This window comes from Calonectris borealis, chromosome 16 (assembly GCF_964195595.1).
Source record: "Calonectris borealis chromosome 16, bCalBor7.hap1.2, whole genome shotgun sequence".
NCBI classification, from domain to species: Eukaryota; Metazoa; Chordata; class Aves; order Procellariiformes; family Procellariidae; genus Calonectris; species Calonectris borealis.
Genome location: NC_134327.1, coordinates 2,576,803 through 2,588,817, shown reverse-complemented (window position 1 = coordinate 2,588,817; position 12,015 = coordinate 2,576,803).

Sequence of the window (12,015 nt, the reverse complement as noted above, 5' to 3'; positions counted from 1 at the left end):
GGAGTTTGTGGTCAGCTTCATTTTAAGCTCAGCAATAGAACCATCGATTTAATTAGGCAGGAAACAATGAAAAAGGCATGGAAATTTATTTGGGATGTAGAAAGTACATTTTTTTGGTGAGATTTTTCCCCTGAATTGCTCATTAACAGACCAGTTAATACTGTCTTATAAGTAGCTGTGTTTAAATTCCCATGTTAACACGCAGAAAAACTGGAAGACTTCCTGTATCTATGAACTGTTACTACTGCTTCCTGCACGTGCAGGAAATCGGTATCAGAAAATTTCATGACTGTATTCTCAAGCCTCTTGTCACAGCTGTGAAGACTAGTAGTACACGGCCTGATCCCTTACTGCTCTGTGTCTTACATAGTTATATCCCTGTGCCCCAAAGTGGTTGCATAAAGCGTACAAAATCCAAGGCAGCGTATCTATGTTTTATAAAAGCTTTTTTTAAACCTTACATGGGCGTAAATGGCTAAGTAAAGTGAAAGGGAAAGAGCAAATCAGACCCCAAAAACTTTTCTAATGACCTCTCCTCACAGATGCCAGCCCTGCAGCCCCTCAGCTATCAGAACCTTGCCGTGTAAACCCGATACAGCAGCGAAGTCTGTTAGGAAACATTTTGTGGGCTGATCCCACAGGGGTTGTTTTTGACATAAGTTGTGCAAACTAGCTAAAATGAAGACGGCAAAGCCATTCTTTATAGAAAATTACAGCACTATGTGCAGCATCCACCATGTTTATCACCCACAGTTGAACTTTTGCTGTTACTCACTATGGATAAACCATACACCTTTGCACTTACCTGCCATTTATCTGTGTTCCTGACAGATATAACTGACACAGAACCATGGCATACGGTCCCCCTTTCACCTTTCTGTTGACTAGAACCATGCATTGAACTGACCATGGCTATGTAAAGCTAGCTGTGTTTTGAAGAATATTCTGTCCTGACTCTGTACTCAGTCAGGATACTAAATCTGTGTTTGAAAGATACATCTGACTGCATACCAACAAAGTAAAATGAATTTCATAACAATTAGCCTTTATCTGTTAGAATTAAAAATCTATGCAAATTCTCCATGAGATGTAATTCTTCCACAACACTGACAAAATCACTCCCCCTTACACTTTTCTTGACTTTTCATCTTTTAGTGCCTTAAATATAAATTCTTGCACTCATCCTCCATTTCTTCCTGCTCTCTTTGTTTTATCTACATATTTCCTCATTTCTCTGTTTCATAATAGTAGCTTTGTTTCCTTGTACTCTACTCTATTTTACATCTTTCTTTTCACTGGACAACCTCTTATGAATTGAGTGCCAAGAGTGAAAGCTCCACCATTTTAGCATTCCTGAATAGCAAAGGGGACAGGAAGTTTTGAAGAGGTCTCATGATTTATGTATTTTCATTGAGCATTCTTCACCTTCTGTAAAGTGTCAGAAAATAATGAGGTGATGAAAAGTTTGTGAAACAGGATGTGAAAGGCCATGCGTCAAGACGCCGTACTGTAGTAATCCACTCACAAATCCCCTTTGTATTCCATTTTCGATCAAAGTATTCCAAGGTTTTTGACAAAAGAATCACAGTAGTAGAAGACTGGACTTTACTACAGTAAATAAATAAATGAGAAACTTTGATACGAATAACATTTTTTTGTTACCCTTAGCAGATATTGTTCATTTCTACAGTGTAAAATTACTTAAACCTCATGAACCTTGTGAGTACCATTACTATAAGGAGATTTTTGTTTTCATAAACTTTTCCACACAAGGCTCAGAAGTACCATAAAACCATCTAAAGTGGGTTAGTAAGTCTATGTAACTGTCCTGGAGCTGAAGAGCACACAATCTGCCTTACAAACCTTTGAGGAAGAAGATTAATTCAAGGAACACATGAAATTTGTTCTATAATGGCTATCAGGACTTCACCAAGATAAGCTTGGTTCTTTTCAAGGCACCACCAGCGGGCGATGGGCTCAGCTCTGTCCTGCAGTGGGGCTGTTGGAGTCGACTGGAACCAGTTTGGGTTTTTTCCTTAGCCTTTCTGTAGCAGCAGATTGAAAATCACCTTCAATGTGTCAAATTAACAAACAATAAAACCCCCTCAGAGACTTAGACAGTAATGCAAAAGAGGAATTGGCTGTTCTTAATCAAAAGTGCAATTATGTGTAAAATTGAATTTGCGTATTTACTTTTTTGAAAGCTTTTCTTTAGAAAGCAATGGACTACTCACTTGGAAACTGGCAACACTACAAACTTACAAGTATTAAAAACTACTATTGAACAGCTTCAAATTTGGAGCTTTACCTGAAAGTCAGATGAAAAATGTGCAATTATAACAGAAACGTTTATTCCTAAGGTATTGTTATTCACCACCTATTTTGCTTCATGAAATTTGACTCCGATCAGAGAAGATTCTGCCTGTTGTACGTCCTAGGGTAGACCTAGTCGCTTACAGCCATGACTGTGCCCTCATAGCCAGTTTATGTTTTTATAACTTCATCATACTGTCAGAGAATTCCTATCTTATTTATACAGCTGTAGAAAAATCAAGCCAGAAGAGTTCTGAAAAAACATGAAACTAAACCATTCTAAAATAATTTAAAAAATCACATTATTAAAACACATATACAGACATCTGCTCATTAATAGTTACAATTCTGGTAAGGTTTGCATTCATGAGATGAAACATGAACAAAACCACTGTAAATTTTAAAGGAATTTAAAATTAGTTTACTACAGCATGTTAATAATAGAAAGACTATTCTTTGAAAGTAATAGAGCAGAAAAATAAGGCTAGATCTTGTCTCAGGTCATATAAACCATAATTTAAAGACTATCAGTGTGTTTTGGTTGTTAGAGGCAGTGACACAAAACTAATTTATGGTGACCAGGCAGAAGGCATCCAGCTGGAGAAAACCTCTCCAATAATCAATGACAAAAGAGTCACCTCAGTTGAGTTTTCACTGCAGACTAAGACAGCTTCAGTACACACTGCTTACCCACTCGCGCCTCTCTGCCAAAAAGAGAAAGGTTTGGAAAACTAATTAAGCCTGAAATTATGTAGCATCATGGAATATTTGCCTATGATGCAAGTGCTTCTGATCCAAAGGTAGGCTCATAATTTACCCAGTGACTACAGGCACATACATTTTTAGTGTTCTGGGTGAGAATATCACATATACATGCAACTGCTATATTTTTATTTAAGGCAAAAATTATGTGAAGCTGTGGCAAGTGTTTGGAGAAAAATTAACCATGACAATGAGAAGTGTTTTACAGCTATAAGTCTGATATTGCATGCTTCTGCATTATATGGAATTCCAGGTGATTCACTAGAATGTCTTCTGTCTTACAGCAGAGTAACACAGGATCTTGAAAAAGCTATAGGAATAAATAGAGACTACTGCTTCCATCTAGAGCTTTGTGCTGCTTTTAATAATCAGTCAGGTGAGAATTACGTAAAGTAGATAAAATAAAAATTGCTTCCAGTTTTGAAATCACAAGCTACATAAATACAACTTTTCTTTTATATGACAATCCATAAGCCTTTTACACAAAATTCTCAAATTGGTGCATGCAGGCCCAGCAGGCTGTAGAAACTGGGTACAGTCTACATTTAAATTTAGAATTATCATCTCTTTTTGAGAGAAGAAGAAATCAAACGATGCTTAAAATTATAGTTTCCCATTTATTGCATTCTCGGTTAGGTAATATTTACAATAAAACCAAAGCACCTGCACAGTTTTAATAGCATACTATCCAAAAAGGTGTTTTATACAGAGAAGGACGAAGACATTGTGATCACACCCTATTTTGACGATGCTACAGTAACTTTACCCGTAGTAACGAAACAAAAAAATTATCATGCATAAATTTGGAAAACTTAATGTGCTTTACGGATCCAGCTCATAGTATATATGTACTGAAAGAAGGCAAGTAGGTCTTGTTTCATTAGTATTTGCTTTAAAAAGCAATTTATTATGAATTTCAGTAGAAAATATAATGAAAGAGAATATACATGTAGCTAGTGCCTTCTATATTATCCTGAAATAAGCCAAAAATATCTTTTTGTTTCAGTTAACATCTGTCCTATTAGATACTTCCAGAGGTTTTAAGAAAGGATATATTCAGTAAGTTTTTTATGTTATGGAGAAATTGTATCACTGTATTCCTCCCCTAATAGTTCCATGGTAGTTTAGCTACACATCTTTATGTTTGTAGTACATGTGATATGGCACACTCTCAACATCAGTAAATAACACTTTTTAATTTCCTTAGGAGAAAAAATCATCAGTAAAGTCTCCCAGTTATTTCATCATTTAAAATATGGTATGTGTCACAAATAGATCTTGCTGTAGAAAAAATAAGTATCATAGATTATAACATTTAGTCTAGCATGCAAATCAAATAATCAACATAGTGGAATTTCATGAGAAAATTCCGAACCACTATTTATATCATTAGCTGTCTTAAATGATTATAAAGTAACAATCATTTTAGCAGCTACACTTAGTTCTTCAATTGGAAGATAGCATGTCTTTTATTTTATTGCTGAAAAAGTGACCAGAAATCAGTACCAAAGGAGAACTTGCCATTACAAGCCACATAGAATTCCATTGTTTTAACATTTTCCAACCAGAAGATAATGCCTTTGATAGCCTCTGAAATTTGGAATTTTCATTCAACCTTTCAAATTAAGCTAGTTCATATTCATATGTATATAATGTACCCCTCAAAACAAAACAAAAACCAATTTTAAGAAGTTTCAGATAACCTATTACCTTTGAACATAAGCAAAGCTAACTACAATTCTAAGATTTCTGAATATTAAAGACAGTGATTTTCTAAGTGTACAGTATAGATGGCAAGCATGATTAAGCAGAATTATTCAGATCAGATTTTTAAGTAACGAATATATTTGAGGAAAATAGAAGATGTTGATCAAAAATGAAAGAAGAGCCATACTGGCAAATACCCTTCTGGTACTCAGTTCTCCTTATATTCTTCTGCTGCTTAGCTCAATAAAATGAGGCTTGCACCACTTGCAATAATACTTGTCCTGCAAGACTGACGCAGAAATTTTGCCACCTATTTCAAAGATCTATTCAAAAGTCAAGACTGCTAGATTCTGTTACATGGAAAGAATCTTTACAACGTTGAGGCTATTCTTCTTGGCCTCCACTTTCATGCTATGATCCCATGATGATGTTTCTAATGTGGGGAAGTATAACTGAAATGAACAACAGAATAGGACAACTCACAGGAAAATGAGGAGCAAAGGGATAACCCTCGCTCATCTCAGGAGAGTGGAGAAAGCCCAGTTGTTAAGGCCATGTAGATTCCGTTTCTGTAAAGGCCACTACACTTGGTTACATATAGAAAAGTTCTCAAAGGGGTGGGAGGCCTCTAGAGGAAGGAGAAAAATAAAATTATGTTTGCTCTAAGAGCCTGCACTCTCTTTGACAGTTCCTAGAAATGATAGATAACAAAACTCATGTTATCTATAGATGCTTTGGTTTGCCTAGTTAGCCAGACCAGGTAAACTGGGTTGTCAGTTGTCAGAGAGCAATAGTCTGATACTGAGAGACTAGGTGAGAGAAGGAGCTGTCTGTATGCTAAGAAATTGAACTTCTTTTTGAAGAAACAATTTCTGAGTATTATCTAGTGGTTTTTATCTACAGGGATTAAAGTAGAGCGAAGCCAGGGCACAACCATATCTAAATAACAACATATATTTGTAGTAGTTCCCAAATAGTTTCATCAGTAACAGGCCACACCTTGAATTGTACCACACAGATCACGGTATTGCTTTCTCTAATACTTTCCACTTAAACTTTCAACACTGATTTATGAGTCATACATTATAAGCTTCCCACTAATTCTCGTTTAATGTGCAACCAGTAACAAGTTTTGGTTGGCATCATTCCACAAATGAATTATGTATTTTCACTGATTAAAAAAAAATAAAAAAATAAATTGAAAACAAAGCCAGCAGTCGAAGTGTGAGGAAGTCACCCCCACAGTAATCCTATGGCTTCTGTCGCATTTCCACTGATAAAATTCTTACAAATGTGTAGGCATAAAGTACAGCAGAAAATTTCTTACTTATATTGATGAGATTAATCTCATTAATATATTAATGAGATTAATGAGATTAATCTCATTTCCAAGATTGCTTAGAATTGATTTTATGGCCCCTTTCCTCTGACGGGTTTCAAGTTCTGATCAAAGAAAGGCCTTAGCTATAAAACCTCTGTCTGAACTTTGCCAAATTTGGCTTTTTGATGGAATCTTACTCATATTTTAAGCAAATATTTGCAAAAGCAAGCAAATATTTACAAATATCAGTAAGATTTTATCCTAAAGCAGGGAAGATAACTGATGATGTAATTCTTTCATCATAATCATATGAATTTTCTGACAGTATATTGGCACTAAATAGAGGAAAGATTGAGGACCTGAGTCAACAAAAGGGGTACCACAACATGTTCAGTACATTAATTTTTCAAAGTTAACACCACATTTTTGCAGTAATCTTCCTTTTTTATTTTTTCTTTTGCAATATTATGCTCTGAGGAATGTAGCAGCAAGGAGCCTGGTGCTGACGATGTATCACAGTAGCACATCATCAGAAATGTTGCTTTAACAGTATGTTTTAAGGAGAAGGTGCTTTAATGATACATTCCTCAAAGTCAGCACCAGCAAGAATTCCATAAAAGATAACAGTAAATAGATTGCATGTTCTATACTGACTTGCTAGTAACACTCCCATATGGCAGTAGTAAAGCAGAGAATATAATCTTAGAATCTTTAGATATAATTATACTGTAAATAAATAAATAGGAAAAAATAGCATCTATGTTATTCTAATTTCCCTTCACAGAAATGAACTAACGAATCTTCTCATTGTACACACACATAATTTTAGGATTATTACTCGTTTTGGAAGATTACCTTCTCTGTGTATACAGTTTTAAAATTATATACAACTTTACTGATTAAAACTGGAAGAAATGTTTTGCTGACTATTTTCATGTAGAAATAGTATATCATTGCTAGCTGATAGAGAAGAAGAATGATATGTAAATATACCAGTAGAACTACACTCCCACTCTGATGGTAAAGAAAATCACTATAATATCCATCTGCTCCCATCAGATATTTGGTCATGGCCATTGTCACAATACATACCCCTTTTTATAGTACTAAATTATTTTTATTTATTTTCTATTACCAAAGCATACTATAAGTGCTTCTAAACAGCTGATTATTCTAGTTTTCAGCATACAATCACAACTGGTTTTCAAAGTAATACTGGAAAGAAGCCTAAAACAACAGTTTCTATGAGAATAATCTCTCATAATTATACACAGTCAAGAGGATATACTAATATAACCCTATATACAGAAATCAAGTTTTTACAACCAGTTTGAAGGAAGCCGCTTCTAGATAAACGTCAAATTTAGGAACAAAACTTGAAATAGAAACGTGTGGCAAATATTTTACGTTTTATGGTTGAGTTTTGTGCAGGGAATTTCACACTTTATCACACTAGTTTCAAATACAAGTTACACCTTAGTCTATTAGACAAAGGATCTAGTCTGTTAGACAAAACAAGGCCGTTTAGATACTACTCTGTAGACTCAGTTGACATTAACGCCCACACACTACCCAACTATGCTGCATGCTGTAATTAAATACCCAAGGTGAAACTTGCTTTGCATCTACAAAGGGAAGATATATTTGATGACTCAGTATGTTCCAGCAATTGAAGCTTGCAAGCTACAAATTCCCCAGTCATCTCACACTTTCAGCTGAATTGCAGGCCTGGAAGATAAGTCATTTTATAAACACATCTAATCGGATTCTGTTCAATATGCCAGGCAAATTGAAGGTAGACAAGTACATTCAGAACGGGCATTTGAAATGAATTTCACATATGAAATCAATCTAACAACCAAAAAAATAATGCATTTGGTGACTCATCTGAATGTCAGAACATCAAGAACTGAGGAAGGGAGAGAGACTGTAATAACTAAGTCCCGAGAAGCGCGTGACACGTGAGTACAAACAGCTAAAGAACTGTTCCCACCGCTCTGCTCACAGAGGACCAGTAGGAAGGAACAAACAAACAAAAAGAATAAAGCCTCAAGAGTGCAGAAGGATGCCTGGGAAGGGGGAAAAGATAAAAACAGCATATCAAAGTCTTTGTGGAAAAGTTTAAAATATACTTTCCCCAATCAAAAAGACTTACAGTCAAGTGAAAGCAAAAATACACGAGCAAAGTATTCACTGTATTTCTTAGGTAGATATTCATTGAAATATAGTAGAATATCCTGATATTAAATAGCATTATGGTTTAGATTCTCCTCAGAAGACTGTTCCTGAGATACAGCCTTGCTCTAACACACTTGCTGTCTGTTCCATATAGTGATTGCATGTACTGTTCTCCTATCATTAAATGGCAAAAATGAACTTTAAAATCACGCCTACCTAGAAGGACTCCCTGACAAGAAAACAAAAAAAAAAAGAAGCCCTCCTAGAAAAAAAAACCTTTACATTGGCCAGACCAATCTCATAATGGTAAAAATGCCTCCTTCATAAATGCAACAAGATAGACATAGATTTTCAAAGATCTAGCCTTACTCTAATTCCAAGGATGTCAAACAGTCCTTAGGGTTGAAAAATACAGTACCCTTGCTGAATGTTGAACATTCAGCCCTGAATCCTCCTCCTGTACTCAGAAGAGCTATGTCCTTTCAAAAGGTGAATACTAAATCACACATGTCATTTTTTTAGTCTTTGTTTTGACAGAATTATGAGCCCATTAATGACAAAGAAAATAACTGAATATAAAAAAGCCTGCAAACTTTTAGCTGAAAATTGTTCTGCTAACAAAGCTGAGCTCTGATTGCACCTTAAGATTACTTTTTTTTTTTTCCTGATTTAAAAGAAGCAAAACTAAAAATTACATAGCAAAGTCAGGAGTGCAAGAATAATGAAAACACACATGTAGACATGTATCCATGTAGTAGCACAAGAGGAAGACATCTTCTGTTCCTAGATGTGATAGGTTTACCTTGTCTGGCTGCCTGATGCCCACCCAGCTGCTTTCTCCCTCCCCATCCTCAACAGCATAGGGAGAGAAAATAAGATGGAAAAGTTCATAGGTCAAGATTAAGACAGAGAGATTGTTTACCAATTATCGTCATGAACAAAACAGACTTGACTTGCAGAAAATTAATTTAATTTATTGCCAATTAAAAATATATTTGGATGGTGAGAAACAAAGACAAAAGCTAAAACACCTTCTCACCACCCCATCCTTTTTTTTTCCCCCAGGCTCAACTTCAGTCTTTCATTCCCAACTCCTCTACTTCCTCTTCCCCGGAGCGGCGCAAAGGGGATGGGCAATGCGGGGTTGTGGTCAGTCCATACCAGCTCCCCTCTGCTGCTCATGCTTCTGCTGCCCAACAAGAAGCTGGGAGGGGTCACAGCTGGGACAGCTGACCCCAACTGACCAAAGGGATATTCCAGACCATTTGATGTCGTGCTTAACAATAAAAGCTAGAGGAAAGAGCGAGGAAGGCCAGGATGTTCAGAGTTATGGCATTCGTTGTCCCAAGTAAGCTTTATGAGTGGTGAAGCCCTGGCTTTCCCGGAAATGGCAGAACATCTGCCTGCCGATGGGAAGCAGTAAATAAATTCCTTATTTTGCTTTGCTTGCATTTGCCACTTCACTTATTAAACTGTGTTTATCTCAAGTCGTGAGTTTTCTTGCTTTTGCCTGTCTGATTCTCTCTTCCATCCCACTGGGGCGTGAGTGAGCGAGCAGCCAGGTGGGGCTTTAGCTGCCAGCTGGGGTCAACCCACCACATCATGTTTCTGCTCGTAAGACGACTTCTTAAGAGATACATATCCAAGATTTTTTCCCCCAGTATCCTGATACCTCCTCTCCTCCCATCTATCACATGTTGTGGGTTTTTTTTATTTACAGACTTCTGAAAGCTAGGAAAGTCACCATTATTAGTTTTCATGCAGGCTAACTCGCATAGACCTGACCTTCACTATCAATTCTTTTTTTTTTTTTTTTTAATATTATGAACACAGATTCTCTGTGAAACCATTTATTTTGGCTGTCCTTTCTGATACCTTGCCCTGGCATAGAGCTAATGTACGTCCTTCTATCTTCAGCCCCTGTGGAGTGCAGCTTTCTTACATTAAGAGACTCTTAAGTGGGCCTGGCAGAATTTGAGCGTTATCTGACCCTGTACAATAACAGTATTCCCCAGAGGGTCCTTACATTTACTTGATTTGTCCTTTGTACTTATTCAAGCAAACACAAAGGAACCACAGGGCAATGGTGAATTAGGACCTAAATTTTAATTTGTGTTCTAGATTCTTGATTGGTTTTATTCCACTAGAGGCAAGCTCTCAAGACATAAACAGAATTAAAAATGCATAGACTGAACTTAAAATGTAATATAATAAATGAAATGTGATACTCTTACTTAATAGCTTTACCTATTGAAAGTTCAAAGGCATACTGTATTTCAATTATAAAATGAAACATCATTTTGTTCAAAGGAAAAACATCCGCTGAGATGCAAAATCCCTTTTGGAGATTTTCTTTTACTATTTCACTATTTTTAACCCAAAACTCCAGGGGAAGTACTATCATATATCAAACCAATTTGGTTCACCAAACCAGGTTATCAAGATGACCTAATTTAATCTCTGTCTGATGAGGATATTTCCTTGAAAGACTATACAGTCTCCCATGGTTTACCTTGGTTTAGTCTATTAAGTAAAGAAAATTAGTAGAGCATATTTCTTTATATCTTTATATCTTAATTAAAAATACTTTAAGAAACTCTCGTTGAATATTTAGGAAACTTGTACAACTTAAATGCCTTGCTACGGAATAGTTTGATCCAAGACTACTATACACAGTGGAAAAAACCCCACTTAACCGAGCTCTAACATTCTGCAGAGCCCCGAAAGCAAGCACCACAGGTATGTGCTATAGATTTTATTATCATTACTCTGAAGTCTGTTCTTTTTTATTGTGTGTATAACTCAGTGTTTGTCTATTTTTACGAAACTCTAGCATAAAAGATACAATTACTGATAATCTGCGTACACATTATAATGTGCACAATCTCAGTTTACAGGTTGTACAAGCACAGACAGACAAATCACTACAGTCAACAGTTTATGTAGTGTTTTTTACCCTTTCTTAAATATGTTATTACAGAGGAGCCACCAGCGTCGCTGATGGGGTCAGCTTTGGGCAGCAGCAGGTCCATTTTAAAGCCCTCTGAAACTGGCTCTGCTTGACATGGGAGCAGCTCCTGACCTCTTCTCATGGTCCCCCCCGCTACCAAAACCTTGCCACGTAAGCCCAATACACATGGATAGCATATAACGGAGACAAAAATTACTGAGAAACTCAAAAGACCTCAATGAGGTTAATAAGAAATCTCTTTATCACATAAATCATCTACTACATGTTGCTGTAACTGAATCAGTAGTGCAAAAACGCAACTTCCACTGCTAGCTTGAATTTTTCAAATGATAAGACATAAAAAAACCCAAACATGGCTTTCAACATACTTCATGCACCAAAAGACCTTCATCACATTTATTGTAAAAAAAGCTAGTGCAAAAAAAGTAAAGTGGCCTAGATGTAAAGGACTGTATAGTTATGATGAATCAAAATTGGACAATATGTCAAAAAACACACTTTTGCTATCAACTCTTCAAGCTTGACTCCCTGTGACTTAGATGATAGAAAGCAAAAATGCCCGGAGATGGCCAGTGAAATATTCCATGTGTGTACAGACACTTTCTACTGCTGATGTTTCCTCCTATATTGACTCTCCTACCACTAACAAAAAGGGAAAGAGCTTCTCTGAGAGAGGAATGGGAAGGAGACATCATACGTCCTTCTATGAACACTGGTCTGGAGAAAGCTGGAAGCATGTCTGTGGGGAGGAGATAGAAGAGGG